We start from the raw sequence: 17,560 nt of genomic DNA on the forward strand, positions 1-17,560 counted from the left end.
AAAAATACTGAGGATGAAAGATTAAATAGGGGAAAAAAGCAAGTAGCATAATAGTATGTATAGTAGGATCCTGTTTTTATTTTTTTAATGTTTTATTGTTCTCATATGGGGAAAAAAGTCTAGAGAAATGGACCCAAAACTGTTTATAGTTGTTATTATCTCTTGAGAATGAGACTATGGGGGACTTTTATTTCCTACATTACATATTTTAGTAATGCTTGGATGTTTTACAACAATGTATATTACTTTTGAAAGCTGAAAAGTAGTTTTGTTTTGTTTTTTTCAAAAACAAAAAGAGGATATCAGAAAGCATGGGCACAAAATCAAACTTGGAGGCAGAGCACAGCGGGGACAAGGTCACCAACGAGTGTCTATTTAAGCTACATTCATAGTTTTCCATTCCCTTCTTTGTTTTTTTTGGCCACACCATGTGGCATGCAGGACCTTCGTTCCCCCACCAGGGATCGAATCCGTGCCCCTTGCAGTGGGCTCAGAACGTGGATTCCTAACCACTGGACTGCCAGAGAAGTCCCTTCCATTCCCTTTTCATGTGAAAATGACATCTGTGACTCCCAACCCTGTGCCTGACAGACAGGAATTCCTCTAAATAATAATATTTACATAACATGTATTTAAAACCTACCAATAGGTTGCCAGGAACTTCTCTAAAAGTGCCATATGCATTAACTATTTAATCTTTATAGCAATGCTATGAAGTAGGCACTGTTATCATACCCCTTTTGTGGATGAGGAAACTGAGGTGGGGATCTTCCCAATCTGGGATGCCTGTAGGCCACCCTGCCAATCCAGCTCAAAGTCTTCATATGCAGAAAGACATTGTACAAACCTCTCCAGAGATGTGGAGGGGCAGGGTAGACGGAGTAGAGTCTCTGAGGAAGAAAACTGAGAGGCTCACTCCAAACCACAGCCTTTCCCAGTGAGGAAGAGAGGTGAGGAGAACCTGACAACACACTTCCCCTCAGTTCTGCTACCCGAGGCCCTGATTTCCTTCCCATCTATCACCATTGGGTTTATGAAGACACTAAAGAATATAAGAAATAATACTAGGCAAGAAATAAAAGGGGGGAAAGGACAAGAAGTGGGAGAAAAGTGGGAGACACGCAGAAAATAAAGAGGAAAGAGCGCTCAACACAGGTCTACTCTGGGTTCAGTCAAGAACTCACTGTGGAAGTCTCTTTCCCTCCCTGGACTACAGTATTCTCATCATCTGTAAAATGCATGGGTAGACTGTACAAGATGACTTTTAAGATCTCTCTCAACTCCATCATTCTAGGATTCAGAAACAAATGAAGGGAAAGGAAGAAGGTAGAGGAACAGAAGGGGAGAGAAATGTTGGTGGGAAGAAGCAAATGTTAAGGAGGAAAAATGAAAGGAGGAGGAAAAAAGGAGGCATCTCCCAAAGCAGGTGGATTCTGCTTATTTTGTTGAAAGAGGAGATGGAAGGACTTTCACATCAAAAATTACAACAATAAAAACTTTATTCTCAGGCAGCCAACTCCATGTCTCATCAGTGAGAGCCATGGCTGATATTGGTGGGGGCCATGGCTGATGTTGGTGAGGGGGTGAGAGCCATGGCTGATGTTGGTGGGGGCCATGGCTGATGCTGGTGAGGGCCATGGCTGATGTTGGTGAGGGCCATGGCTGATGCTGGTGAGGGCCATGGCTGATGTTGGTGGGGGACATGGCCGATGTTGGTGGGGGCCATGGCCGATGTTGGTGAGGGCCATGGCCGATGTTGGTGGGGCCCATGGCTGATGTTGGTGGGGGCCATGGTTGATGTTGGTGAGAGGCATGGCTGATGCTGGTGGGGGGCATGACTGATGTCTAAGGAACAGGGGCCTGAAGGGAACTGTGGAAGGAGGGAGGATGTTGCCTTATTCTCTGGCCTGAGAAAGAGGACAGCCCCTCCCTGACAATGGGCAAAAATGATTAGCATATTCCCAGGTTCTGGGAGATGTCCTAGGGAAATGACTAGAAAATATGCCCAAGGGAGCTACAACAGCAACATTACCACATTGTGCCTGCGAGGATGCAATCCAGAGAACCATAAAACTGAGAAAATCCCCCAGGCCAGGAAGCAATCTTCCAAGGTCATTTCTTTCCAACCTCCTGCCTCTAAGCAGCCCTTCCCTAACTGCCCTGTGCCAAAGGACTTAGCACAGAATGACACTCAGTCCTATTCTCTAATCTCTTCATAGTTGTCTGAGGCATCCCAGGCATTGAGGCCCTTGAAGACAAAGAGAATGCTTCCAACTGATTGAATATACCCTTAATCCACATGGCAGGTGCTGGGCACACAGTGGGCTTTTCACACCCATCTGATAATTGATAATAGAATAAAATGGTTCTAATTTCTTGCTCTCTCAATAATATCTATTCTGTTGCTTAACACTACAGTCCAAACATCCTTCCTTCTGCTTACTCCACTGCCCCTGTTCCAAAGTCCAACCTGTCATTTGCCTGAGGGGACAGAGCCTGGCAGATACCTGCCTCTGCAGAAGTGAGCTAGAATACTCACCCTGCAGGTGACATCTCCAAATCTGGAACTGACCTCAAGGAAGAAATAAATAGATAGGATCACCCTATGAAATGAGAAGCACAGGTACAAATAAATTTAAAAGACCATAGATAATTGTTCACTTAACATAGAATGAGCAACTTCTGTATGCCAGGTTCTTGGCTAAGCAATTTATCTGAATCTTTTACTCCTCCAACAGACCTAAAATTAGAATTAAGTATTCCTAGTTTACAGATGAAGAAACTGAGGCTCAGAGAGGTTAAGCAACTTTCAAGGTCATACAAGTAAGTAGCAAATTCATGATTCTAACCTACTCGTCAGCTGATTCATCCTTACAATATGATACCAAGAGTTCAGCCTGTACGTGGACACTGCCGGAGACAAGAAACTCACCATCTCCTTAGGCAGCCTCTCCTATTACCGGCTAGCTCTAATGGGTAAAATATTCTTTCCTCACATGTATCAGGCAGCCACCTCCCTATATGAGAGTCCCATCTGCCTTCCCTGGTCACTTGGAACAAGTGAGTGGGCTATAGAAGGTACCTAAACTGTGGAATCAGAAAGATCTCTTTCTATTCCTCCCCTACCACCTACTAGCCATGTAACTTCCACCATCTGTGCCTTGTTTGCTTCACCTGGACAATAGTAACACATATATGTACCTCGCATAGTCTTTTGGAGAAGAAGAAATAAATAGTATTTGCAAAGGGCTTAGTTCAGTGCCTGGCAAATAGTAAATATTCAAGAATATTATTTTACTAATTTGAGTCTCTCTTCCCATGATAGCCTACAGAGATTTGTTTAAAATGATCTGTCTATGTTTTCTCTGAGCCAAATTATTCCTTACAGGTCAATTTCAAGTTTGTTTACCAGCCTAGTTGTTCCTTTCTGGACCTGCTCCAACCTATTAATGTCCCTCTTAAGATGCAGAATAAATTAGCCACGATTTGAAGTACAGCCCACATCCAGTATTTCCTGCCATACCTGCTTCTTTTAGTCTTCAGGTTTTTCTGAAGTTCTTCAGAATCATCAGGTGTAACCTAGACTGGCATAAAATTTTAGTGAAGAATATTTGAATCTTACAAACAGAAATTTTTATTTTTATTTGTAATAATGGCTAAGATACTAAGTGGTTTCTATCTATCACTGCATCAACACTTGATTTTCTCCTTTAACCCCAGCAATCCTAAGAGCACTATCATTACCCTTACTTTACTGATAAAAAATTAATAAAACAGATGTGAAGAGGTTAAGTGACTTGCCCAAGATCACACAGCTATGTGTCAGAATCAGATTTAAGTTCACCAAGCTATCCTACCTCCCGTTTCAAGCGTTTATGGGATGCTTACTATATACATGCACTTTCGGGGATAAAAAGAATATGACACAGGGAGAAGACATAGGCAGGGCAGTTTAATAGAAAAGGAAATGTATGGCACCAAGCTACACTGGACTTCTGAACTACACTGTCACAAAGATCTCTCCTACTCCCCTCCAGCACATTCCAGTGTCTATGGCTTCTCGGGCAATGTGAGTTAAAGGAGAAAAAGGAAAAAAAATTGGTCATCTCTCTTCTTCGGCTTTCACTTACTCACCACTACCTTCAGCCCTGGCCCCTAGTAGACTCCGCCTGATGAAAAATTCATTTTCAAAAAGGAGCCAAGCTGCTGGTCCTGCGGTGGGGACGGGCCCATTTACACTGGTAGAGTCTTTCTGCCTTAGAAATATTCATACCCTTTGACTCAGCAATTTTGCTTCCAGGGCATGGACAGAGGTTTGTGACCAAGGGGGCTTTTCACAGCATAGATTATAATAGCTTAAAATTGGAAATAGGGGCTTCCCTGGTGGCACAGTGGTTGAGAGTCCGCCTGCCGATGCAGGGGACGCGGGTTCGTGCCCCAGTCCGGGAAGATCCCACATGCCACGGAGCGGCTGGGCCCGTGAGCCATGGCCGCTGAGCCTGTACGTCCGGAGCCTGTGCTCTGCAACAGGAGAGGCCACAACAGTGAGAGGCCCGCGTACCGCAAAAAAAAAAAAAAAAAAAAAAAAAATTGGAAACAATATAAATGGCCATCAAAGAGGAGTGGCTAAATGAATGCTAATACCACCACACACTGAAATACGCAGTCATCTAAAATCGTGTTTCTAAAGGTGTAATAACAAGAGAAAACAAAATTCTCCTTAGAATCTTCAGTAAAAAACCAGGAAACAAAACTGATTATAATCTATAGAGGGAAAAAAAAAACCTAGAGGAAATTTACTAATATGTTAACAGTAGGTATCTAGATAATGGGATTTCCAGGTGGGTTTTTTTTTTTTTTCTTTGAACCGCATTGTATTTTTCCAATGCGTGTTCATTGCTTTTATCATCAGAGGAAAACGTTATTTTTTAAAGGATTGAAAGAATCTGGTCTGAGGGCTGCCGGCCAGCTTGTGAAGAACAGTTTTTGCCACTGGACGGTTTCCATCTGTGCGGCAGCGATTACTACTCCGTTATCATCAGATCATCTTAATCCTATTGATTGAAATGTCAAAGTAATTCTATTAATTTACTACTTAAGCGATAAATTACTAAGAACAGAGCAGGAGAATTACCAGAAAATGTTGTGGTACTCCTCTAGATGTGAGTGTGGGTGGTCCTTGTAGATTCAAGCATAAAATGCAAAGAAGCCTCTGGAAGTTCATATATTCATTCCCTGTCATAGAGCTTAGATCAACCAATGAAAATCTGAATCAATAAAAATTGTACTGAACATTTACAATGTTCCAGGCACCAAAGAAACACTGCAGAAGAATTATTTATTCTGTACCACAACCCTGTGAGCAGCAACAACTTTTACCCATTTTACAGATGCAGAAACAAAGACGGACAGGATAAGTAACTTGTCCGAAGCCGCACAGCTAGTAAACAGCAGAGCCTGGCAGAATTCGTATGCTTAACCCTGGACCATGCTCCTGTTTCAATCCAGAAATGAGTTCTTATTTGTGTAGTATCTTATGCTCTCTTCAACATGATTTCTTTTTTTTTCCCCCCACTTGGCCATACCGCACATCACATGGGAACTTAGTCCCCCGACCAGGGATTGAACCCGCGCCCTCTGCAGTGCAAGTGTGAATTCTTAACCACTGGACCACCAGGGAAGTTCCACATAATTTCAAATAGTGATTTATAAGTTAGGATAGGAGGGATCTACACTCTATAGATGAGGAAAGTGATGCTTCAATATACTAAAGGACATGCTCACAATCACAGAAGAAAAAGTCAAAAGAGGTAGTAGCCAAACCTAAGACTTCTGACTCTACAGCCACAGCTTGTCCCATTTGCCTCTGAGCCGTGCAACAAGAAACAGAGGGCAGTGGAATTTGGGCCCCACGTTTTGTCCTCCTATGAGCTACAGGGAGGTGACCCTGCTGGAGGATCCTGAAGGTACAGGGTAGAAAGGAAGGAAATCCCAGAAGGAAAAGAAGTCTCAGTAATGACCCTTGCCATGCTTTCACCATTAGCCCTCCTTCCTCCTAAAATCAGGAAGGGACACTAGCCACGGCACCTTGTCCTTCCCTCATCGTACACCTACCTTGCTTTCAGCTCATTGAGTCCCACAGGCTTCACTGACACGTCTTCTCCTCAACACTCCTCAGTAAATATTCCTTATAGAAGCTTATACTAAACCACAGAGGAGCAGGAACTTAAAACAATGCATATATTAAAGTTGAGTGAGCTGTATTAGCACATTTGAACAGCTGCTCCAAAACATATGGCAAAATTCCACCTCAATTAGATTGATATATCAACTCAGCCACCAAATTACCTTGATTATGTCATTTAAGCTTTCCAAGCCTCGGTTTCCTCAAGTGAAAACTAGAGAAGAAAATGGTATCCACCTCATAGAGTGGTTGGGTGGATTACAAAGCATGTATGGGAAAGTTCTTAGCATTGTGCATGGCACCCAGAAAGCGTTTGATCATTGGTAGCCATTGCTATCATTGTTAGTTAATCTCTGAGTCAATTTCCTCATCTATAAACGAAGATGATCATCCCTACTGACATTGCAGAGCCGTAATATACAGTCATTAATTTATAGCAGGTGCTCAAAAAACATCTTTTCTTAATGCACAGGATGTCCCGGTCCCATAATTCTATGACTCTTCTTCCCACTTCTTCCCCAAGATGTTGGAACCTGCTGAGTGAGACAAAGAAGTTCCACCCCGCTGAGCATAGCTGCAGCTCTTTATCTTAGAGGATACAGGGGAATCAAGGAGGGCTATTTAGAGAGTTATTAGAGCCCCAGAGCTTCTGTAAAACTCTGTATTTACATACAAATACCCACTTCAACTAAATCCTCTCCACTCACAGTAAAGTATTCTCTTTCTGAAGACCAGTCACTCAGTTTATTAAAGGCAGATGCAGATTTTAATCCAAGTTGCTTTTTCTACAATTTAAGGTCATTTCTTCCTCAGTGCCCAGTGAAGATTATTTATTATTTTCTCAACATCCTCCTTTGAATCACAGTCTCCTGGATGCTTGAAGACCACACACGTCCAAGCTTCACTCTTATGAAAACCTCTTTTTTTTCTCTGGGACAAACAGATCCCTTTTGCTGATGCATTTCCTATGGGTTCACTGCACCTTGGCTTATTTTCCACTATAAGTTTGAACTAGTATAGATCTCGGAGGGAGAAGTGATATATTTTTCTAATAGGCTCAGATATTCAAGTACTTACTTGTCTTCACACTCTCTCTATTAATTTGGGAGTTCTTGGAAAACAAAGGCTATGGCATATCTATTACTGAGATACTTTTAAGAGAAGACTCTGGGGTCAGGTGTACCTAGGTAGGTTATTTAACCTCTATGAACCTCAATTTCCTCATGAGTAAAATGAGGGTAACGATATCCAACCCAAAGCATTATATTCAGGATTAAATACTGCAGACAAAGCTCTATGTGTACGGCCTGGTACTTTATAACCACTCAATAAGGGCTGTTATATTTTTATTATTTATATTCTGCTCAGTCACCTAGCACAGTCTCTGACACACAGTAGGCACTTCCTAATTACTTGAGATAAGTAAATAAGTGAAGTAACAAATTAATGCCATCTCAAACGAGATGATTATCTCAATGTACCTAGTGAATGAAAAAATTTCACTGGCCTAAGGGAAAGAATTTATTCCCACAGCATCTTTAAGCACCATGGCCTTTTGCCATTCACATGACACCTGCAGTTGATAAAGGCAGGTGGTATTTTAAAGATGGGTGAACTGAGACAGAGAAAAATAAAATGAAAGACAAGTTGACTACAGAGAAATTCTGAGTGACAATTTAATAAATAGTCAAGAAGGGTTTATCCATCCCCTTCCCGTCTTTTGGGACTGGCCAAATAGTCAAGCGGAAGATGCCCCAGACCCTGGTCATGTTAGGTCTCTGCCATCTGAGACTCTGAGAAGGTCTCTTAACCTTTCGGTTGGTCCTCAATGTCTTCACCTGTACATGGAGATGCTGTCATGGGGGTGGCATGGGGATCAAATGAATTGGAAGCGCCAAGTAAACCGAAAGTGTTATTTGTGTGAAAGGGATCACACTTTCACACAAATAACATATTCTTCTCAATCCGTAATTTCCAATTCCCAGAGCTCCACGAGTTCTCACTCATAGTTCCAAAGAATCATACAAACATTTCTATTATAAACAAGAGCAGCTCCTCAGAGGGACTCTGCAAACCTCCATCATTTGGGAGAGTCAACAGAGTAGTGTGGGCTTTAGAGACCAGCAGACTGTTCGGCTCTGACACTTATAAGCTATACGACCTCAGCTAAATTTCCGAAAATGCAAGCATCAGTTTCCCCATCCACAAAAAGGAGGTAATGCTGTCATCTTCATAGGATTGTTGAGAAGATTAAATACAGTAACATATGTAAAGGACCCAGCACATAGTAAGTACTTAGTGAGTAGTAGCTATTAGTATCATTAGCTAATATCACAACTTTATCTATTTTTATCATATTACTATTTCTCCTCAATATTTACACTCCTGGGTCTTTGCAACAAAATGACCATTACCTGCTGATCAATGCAATATTTTTTCCCAAAACTTTTTGTCTAGAATCCCTGAGCTCCATTCTCTGCAAAGACATACTTTTCCAGGGAGATTTATCTGATTAAAAAGAAAACTGCATTGAAGGTAATGAGAGCCATTTGCTCTCCTGTCTGACTTCTGGGATGCACACTGATTACCCAAGGCCTGATAAGAGCTTAGACTCAGGCAGAGTAAGCCCCATAGGCCTGTTCCTCAGCACTCAAGCCTCTGAAGAAACCCCCCCACCAGCCCCGAATTCCTCTCATTGTAACTCATCTGGGAGGCTACTTGATGCCCACAGCCCTAAGCCAAGAATTCTTTAACCATGGAACCAGATTGCAGAATGACACTGAAGGTCAGAGGCACAGGAAAACTTCCCTAAGTGAGATACACAGGGACAGTCAGGGCAAAGTGCGATGGCTGTTGTAGAATTATAATTAGTGACCTAAGGGAGGAGAAATGCGCAGACATAGGTTTGACCTTGGACACTGATCTGAGTCATTCTGTGGGAGGGCCGTAGATGCTCCTAAAAGAAAATGGGATGGTTTCTTCTATTTTCTTGCCTTGGATTTTCCCAGAGGACATTAGGGTTTTCCCCAGGGACTGATTAAAGCTATCAGGGCCAGAGTTCAGGGCTTTTTGACTCCAGTCAAATCACATCATTGATCCCAAGTACCCGCACAGCTGAATTCCACTTCCTCTGAAGTGCCAGGTGTATAATCATCCATTGAACAAATATTTACTGAGCCCTGACCATGTGCCAGGCTCTGTACTTCATGAAAACCACACGGAAGAAGCTTGCCTAAGTCATGCTCTCGGGGTCTTGTCTACATAACACATGATTGCCCCAATTTGGGGGAAAGGAAGGTTAGAGAGCTGAAGGTTGAGCTTGAACCAGAAAACACCAAGGGCTGCCATGATTCCAGCCTTGAAACATGCACAGGGGGTAAGAAGAAGGGAAGTGAGAAAAGAGAAAACATCGACATAGTTTAAGCAAATGCAGTGCGGTATGCCAGAGTTACACAATCAAGCCACATGTTCCTTAAGACTTAATTTGCTTATCTGTAAAATGGAGACAGACATCCCTACCTCTCAGGTTGTTGAAAGGATAAACTGTGATAAAATATGTAATGTTGTCTTTTGCCACTGGACAAGAACAATTAAAATGAAGCTTTCTGAAAATAAAATGAGATGCTGTGAGTGGTAGACACTCCCTCTCCAGAACACACTTGATTATCTGCAGGAAACTCTACCCTAGATAGACTGGGTTTAAAGAGCTATGATGCTCTAGGAGGACCAGGGCTGGGGTGAAGCAAGTGAGGCACCCAGGGCACAAAGTTTAAGGAGGCGCTCACTCTCAGGTCTCCGCAGGTGCAGGGCTGGAATGTACACAACCCTGAGAGTGAGCGCCTCCTTAAATTTTGCCAGGAGCCTCACTCGTCTCACCCTAGTTTGTGGGGATACTTTTTTTTTTTTTTTTTCAGCAATAGTTTTTTGTTTTGTTTTTTAACATCTTTATTGGGGTATAATTGCTTTACAATGGTGTGTTAGTTTCTGCTTTATAACAAAGTGAATCAGTTATACATATACATATGTTCCCATATCGCTTCCCTCTTGTGTCTCCCTCCCTCCCACCCTCCCTATCCCACCCCTCCAGGCGGTCACAAAGCACCAAGCTGATCTCCCTGTGCTATGCGGCTGCTTCCCACTAGCTATCTACCTTACGTTTGGTAGTGTATATATGTCCATGCCTCTCTGTTTGTGGAGGGAAGGCTATGGAGAACACTCTGGAGACAACGATAAGGAATACGAGACATCCCTAGAGAATCAGACTTCCCTAGGGACAGGGGAAGAACAAGATGGAATCTCAAGGTTCCTTTCAGCTCCAAAGATCCAAGATTTTATCTTACTGCAGAGAGAATCATGTTCAAATACTTGTGCTTCTTACCCAGATAACGGTTCCTTAAAAGAGGCAGATACAGCTGTAGGAGGTGGGACAGGAAGGGAGAAGGGTGTCTTGTTTCATAAGACCTTGGGGAGAAGTGGGCTCAGGGCATGCCAACTGTGACATTCTGCTCCCGGGGGTGCTTAGCAGATCATGAAGTGAGACTAATAAAATGTCAAGCACTCCCAGGCCAGCCTAAGCCCCTTACTGCAATCAAATAAAATCAGAATTGCACAGCTGGCCAGGGGAAGCCAGCTGTTGACCTGAGGATGCAACCCAGGCAAAGCTGATGGTGACCAGCAAGGCCCAAGCCCCCGGTGTCAGAGCCACGGACAGGAAACTGGTTCAGCCCATAAGGCCAGAAAGTGCCAGCCCCACTCCTTCCCAGGAGTCTAGGACACCCAGCCCTCCCACCATCTCTCCATTCCTTTCCAAGGACAGCCTACAGGCAGAAGAAAGCTTTCTCCCCCAAAATACACAACGTGGACATTGACAAATGTCAGGTCTTTCCAAAAGTGCACAGAGGCAAAAATTCATAAAACTCAGAAAAATTCTGATTCCTGTCCCCACCGGCCCCCAAATACTACCTTCCTCCTCTGAAGCACTATGGCACTCCAATTATGTCCCTAGGCTAGGTGGCAACCTCTTATAATTGTTTATACTTACCTAGCCTAGTCTATCTGCTGAACTATAAACAACAAGAGGACAAAAGCTATTCATCAACAAATGATCATTGGGAATTCCCTGGCGGTCCAGTGGTTAGGACTCCGCGCTCTCACTGCTGAGGGCCTGGGTTCAGTCCCTGGTCAGGGAACTAAAATGCCACAAGCCTCACTGCACGGCCAAGAAAAAAAGAAGACTTGATCATTGATTGCTACTACCTGTCAGGCACTGAATGAGACAGACACAAACCCGGTCCACATAGAGGGCCTCGTCTGTGGGCAGTGACATATGGATCTGCCTCTCCTCCACAGTACCTTATTCAGATAGTGGGTGTGTAATAAATTTAAAGGATGAGAGGACTGTAGAGCAAGAGGACCCCTGGAGATCAGAGGAGCCCCCCACTCCACAATCTAGTCCCTTGACAGAGACTGATAATCCATCCTGCTACCCTTCCCAGCTGGGTCAGGCCCCAGAACCCATCTCTGAGCAATCATTCAAAGTAAAACTGTTTACCATGCCTGATCTAATCCAAAACTTCCATTTCACAGATGAAGAAACTGGGAACCATCTGAGAAAAGAAAAAGAATTAGCCCATGACCAGAGAGAAAGTTAGATACAGAGCCGAGACTATATCCCTGTTTCCCAGCCCAGCCTTCATGTTTTTCCCTCTATTCCACAGTGAAATTGTATCTTAAGTAAATGCTCATGGAAGAAGAGACCTTCAAACAACATCCAACTAGTTGACTTGGTACAATACTTTCTGCACGGAATAAAAACCAGCTCATTAGATTACCTCCCTGCCAAGGCAAAGGGGATGTTCTGGCCCAAGTCAGAGGACATACCGCCTGGGAACCAAGTTGGACACCCACCATTTGGAGGTGTCTTTGGAGAGTGCATTTCCCAAGCTTGGCCAGGCCACAAGTCAATTTAACCAGAGAACAGCTGAGAAATCCAGATGGATTATTCTTCCTGTAAAGGCACTGAGGAGGCACAGTCTTCATTAACTTTCAGACAAACCATAAGGACACAGAACAGGGGGTCAAACCCTGGCTACTCCCAACCTTGCAGACTCAGTGTTCCATCCTCAGCTCTCATCTTTGCCCTTTTTCTCTCTCTCCTTCACTCTCCCTTCACTTCCTCACACGCACACTAAACTTCTCTTAATTCTCCAAGTCCTCACTCACCTCTAGACTTTATACATGCTGTTCCTTCTACTCAAAACACTTTCCTTCCCTATTTCTTCCGGGCCAATTCCATACCCAACCTTCATATTTTACTGTAAAAGCCACTTTCGCCACAAAGCTTCTTGGAGACCACCCCACTCCCGCCAAGTGCAGTTGGGTGCCCGTCCTCTGTGCTCACAGACTTCCTCGGTTACAGTACTGGCCACACCTCAGACACCTCCACTTGCCTCTTCCTCTTTCCTTCCTACCTCCCTTCTCTTCTCACTCTGCACCTCCGACTCCCTCCCCCAGCCCTATGCACCCCTCCCTTGGCTATCCTCAGCCTCGGAGTCCCTCTTCTGCCCCTCACTTCGTCCTTCCTCCCTTGTTCCCACCCGACCTCCTGACTTCTCTGCCCATGGGGAACTCGGGTGTGTGGTGCCATGAAGGGTCTAACTGAAACTGTTTCTCCCCAGCCTCACTGCCAACCCCAGCTCATTTGAAATTCAGATTGACAGCTGCATATTGATTCCCTATTTCCAAACGATGCTGCAACTAGAGAATGAGAATCTGAGCATTGATCTGGCCGGTCTTCCAGCAAATCCCTGAGAAATGAGCTGTTCTACTGGAGAGAAATGTGGAGACTGTGTGGAGAGGAAGCAAGACACGAACACAATCATACTCCCCCAAAGGGGTCCAGACAAATTCAGGTCCCGAGACCAGATGCAAAAAGAAGAAAAAAAACAAGAGAGGGAATATTAACAGTTACTAGAAGGATGGTTTAGAGCCAGAAGGACTCTTAGAGATTATTCTAATCCCCTCATTTCATAGCTTGGGAAACTGAAAGCTGGAAAGGGAAGTGATTCACCAAAGGTCTTGAAGCTCCCACTCATCTTTGTCACCTTGCCTCCAGTGCCACTGTGGAACCGGCCCCTGGACTCTTCCACAGTCTCTGTCATTAGGAGTGAAAGCTGATGGTCCTTTAAGTGCCAAAGTCTCCTAGTGTGACAAATGCCCCCACTAAAAGGCGATAGACAGTTCCAGGCTCTGTCCAGTCAGTGCAGCCATCCCCATAAGCCCTCTCAGGGAGGGACAGAATGCTTGGTCCCGGGAGACCTTACGGTCCTTCTGAAAATGACTAGTAATCAAATCTGTCTAAACCAAGTCTGATTCACCACATGACATTTCAGTAATCCCTGAAACAATTTGCATCATTTCCAAATACTTTTATAGGGTCAGCAAATCCTAACAATCACGTGTTTCATTTCTCGGACTCATTCCCAGCTTCCGTGTCCAGTACCTTACTGTCTATAAGCAAAGTCTTCAGCTCACCAGAGGCAGTGGCTCCGAATGTGCACAAAGGGCCCCTGGATGCATATTTTCTCTGCACAAAGGCGCAAAGCATAGATTTACTTGAGAGGGCCCTGGAAATAATTCTGTGCAAAATGTGCTGTCTAAATATAGCCAGAAATGTACAATGATCATCAAGTGGAAAGGCATGGCTATTTTGACATTCAAATGGAGGATTTATCTGAAAAAGAATTAGAGAAATTTTGGACTAGGGCAGTAAGGGATGGGGGGATGATTTTAGGTCGTCCAACACATAATAACGTAGAATGATTATTTCAGTCCTTCTCATTATCTCGGGAAGAAAAGTCTCAGTTAGGCGTTACTATGCTCTCACACCTTTCTTACACTAGCTGATCTTCCTTTGGAACTGAGGGGAGGCCTCGGGTTCGGGACTTCAGCCAGCAACAGTATATAACTAGGATTTTTAAACACTTCTCTTTCTGTTTGGTTTTCACTGTACACACTGTTATGGCTGTCCTCTATCACGGCAAGTAATACTGGTTTTTCGTTTGGGAAGAGTGAAGTAAGTTTTTTTTTTTTAAAGAAGTGAGACAATTCAATGAAAACTTTTAAGTGACTAATAGTTGAAGTGGTACAGAAACAGGGCGAGAATTGTGAACGTGATGATATCCAAGAAACCACTGGTCCACGTTACATGGGAGAGGCTAGACTAGAGAATCTCAAAATTTCCAAGAATTCTGCTGTGAATCACCTGACAAAACACAGGACCGTTCGACAAGTCACAACTACTTCTTCCCCATTTTTAAATGTGGGAAAATTAGAGTTGTGTATGTCGGGATTGCCGGCAGTCGGATACGTGTTTTGATTTTCTTGGATAACAACACGACAAGCTTCACAAACAAGTAGTAATAATAGCTACTATCATGATATATACCCTTCACAGGTTATAAAAGTTTTTTCCTATACATTGTAGCATTTGGATGAGGCAGGACGTGAAAATTTGAGTTCTAATCCTTTCATTAGAGTGCCGTGTGACCTGAGGCCAGTTACTTAACCTCTCGAGTCTCCATTCCCACCAATTCAGCTCCCCATGCAAGGGTTGTTAGAGAGGCAATGGCCAGGTGACCAGACTGTAAACACCTTGCTGCAGATGTGTGAGCTAGAATAACCAGATGACGCTTCAGATTTGTGGAGTATTCCGATATTAAATGGCATATTTTGCTAATAGCAAATGGCAGCAGATAATTTGGGGTGAATTCATTCTCTCACTGTACTGCCTAATGGGATTCAGGCTTATTAAAGAGTCCTAAGGGCCAGAGATGGCTGCGCTGTAGTAATTGCTGGAAGGGAGTACCACGTTCCCAAATCTTATTATCTGAGAGCAGGGGCTTAGAGAGAACAGGAGCTTATGAAAGCTTCATAACTGCCACTCCTAGAGTGGTTTGAGAAGTGAATCATAGCAGCAGCAAAGTCATAAATCACCAGTTGCGTGCCTGTGGTCCCCTTTGCCACACCAGAGCCACATAGCAGCCATGGGTGTGGTGCTGAAAGGAGAAAAGGCTGGGACTGTGGTACCAACTGTGAGCCATGGAAGGCATCTGGCAGGACTTCCCCATCATGTGGGGACTATGGTGCAGCTGAAAGCAGCAGTGAGACCAGAAGAACCTCCAGCCTGAATCTCAACTGCTACACACACACGCACACACACACACACACACACACACGGCGAACCATCCTTGGCGTTTTTTACCTGTGCTATCTCAGTTACTACTTGTGCAAAACTTCTTTGACATATCAGGCAACCAAAGTTCAGAGAGGCTAGGTAATTTTCCCATGGTCACACAGCTAGTAAATGACTGAGACAGGATTGATTCCATATCACCTGTTCTTTCCACTCTTTTTGAAGTATTCTCCATTACATGTGACAGTACGTTTCAGTAACACAAACATAATATACCCACCGCATACATACAGCCATGAAAGCATTTGACACTTTCACACTCTATACCCCATGTCCACATACATGCCACATGTACACACAAAAATGTCCACACTAAATACCACGTTTAACAACACATTTTGACAGGAACACAGGTCTTCACATTTCTGCATATCTGAATCTCTGTAACACAATCCACTGTACATCCACAGATGCCCCCATGCATGCTCTAGTCCCCACACACACTCGTACACATCCATCCATTTATTCACATAACATGCATACACATCACACCTAGAAACCTACCCACATCACACAAACTCACAAATATCCATATTCACACCTACGAAAACAGGATAATGCATTTGTCCCTCATTCTGTTCATCAAAACGAGCCCTTCAGGATATAAATAAGGAATGTTCAGATTACTAAGCATGAGTGTCTAAATCATCCTGGAATACCTCTGAACCTTCAGAGGAATAACAGATTATTTTCACTATTTTTCATTAGTGGGTATAATGGTCTAATTATTTTAAAATTGTTAGTCCATGTATGTATATTTATGAATACTTCTACTAACCAGGACATTTGATTAATTAAAGTAGCCTATTATTCATTCGTTCATTCACTGTGCTATTACTGAGCACGTTATGTGGGAGACACACTGTGGTAGACACAATAGGAGATTAAATAAACAAACAATAAATACAACCACCATGATTGCTGGTCTTGGAACAAAAACACAAGTAACTACCTGACAAGGTAGCATGGCCATGACATGTGCAAGACAGGAAAGGCCCCCGTGAGTGAGGGGACGCGAGAGGAGAGGGGACACAGAGACTAGATGGCTCTGAAGCATCTAGTCCTAGAGAATGGGAAGACGACGTCGGTGCCACCTGGGCATCTGTGGTCTGGAGAAACAAGTTTGGGAAGGAAACTGCGGCATTTGGTTTGGAATGAACTTGAGGCCTGGCAGGACATCGAGATGGACACGCGCCCCCACCCCCAGGCATTTGCAAATGAAGAAAGGGGGCTTAAGGGAGAGGCCAGGGTGGAGAGAGAGATTTGAGAGCCACCCATTAGAGGGGATCACTTAAACAGTTACAACTCTGAGATCAGAAAAGGAACCGAGGCAAAGAACAAGACAGGCAGTACAAACCCTTGGGGGACACGACGTCCTGCTTGGCTAGGTGACAGAAGCTCTCATTTTATGCGACACACACAGGCATCTCTATACATGCACTTCCTCCAACGTACCAGCCCTACAGCATGCACAGCAGGGCTGCACTAGCTTCCAGCTAACTCCTGGGTATAATTTCAAGACAGGGAAGCTCAGTTGCCCAAAGCAACTGAGAAATAATTGATCCTCAACCCTTAAGCTTCCAGTCTTGACGGTTCTAAGAATGTGCATGCCTCTGAGAGTGTGGCAGGGGAAGGGCCGCTGTTCTTAGATATCAATAATTCTTACTGTGGCACGAATGAAGACCTATAACTACTTTGTTGAGGGTGGTGGTGACAGAAACAATGTGTAGCATCCCCGGCAGTTGGATTTCAAATCCCCCAACTCTTGATACACTGAGGCAAGCTGCCACTGATTGACTCTGGGACCTATGTCAGTCCCTTCACTAGCTGTGCCTCAGTTTTCCCAACTGAGCTTTTTTTTTTTTTCTTGCAGTACGCGGGCCTCTCACTGTTGTGGCCTCTCCTGTTGCGGAGCACAGTCTCCGGACGCGCAGGCTCAGCGGCCATGGCTCATGGGCACAGCCACTCCGCGGCATGTGGGATCTTCCCGGGCCAGGGCACGAACACGTGTCCCCTGCATGGGCAGGCGGACTCTCAACCACTGCACCACCAGGGAAGCCCCCAACTGAGCATTTTTGAAAGTATATGAGATAGTCCCATAAGTACAGGATCTAGACTTGTTG

At 44.1% G+C, this 17,560-nt stretch overlaps 1 protein-coding gene across 3 annotated transcripts in view; it reads left to right on the plus strand.

Annotated features, from left to right (window-relative positions):
- Window positions 1-17,560, plus strand: part of GLRA1 (glycine receptor alpha 1) — an 89,437-nt gene that overhangs the window by 14,010 nt on the left and 57,867 nt on the right. The gene's annotated exons all lie outside the window — the stretch shown is intronic.

Source organism: Phocoena sinus, chromosome 3, assembly GCF_008692025.1.
Source record: "Phocoena sinus isolate mPhoSin1 chromosome 3, mPhoSin1.pri, whole genome shotgun sequence".
Lineage (NCBI taxonomy): Eukaryota > Metazoa > Chordata > Mammalia > Artiodactyla > Phocoenidae > Phocoena > Phocoena sinus.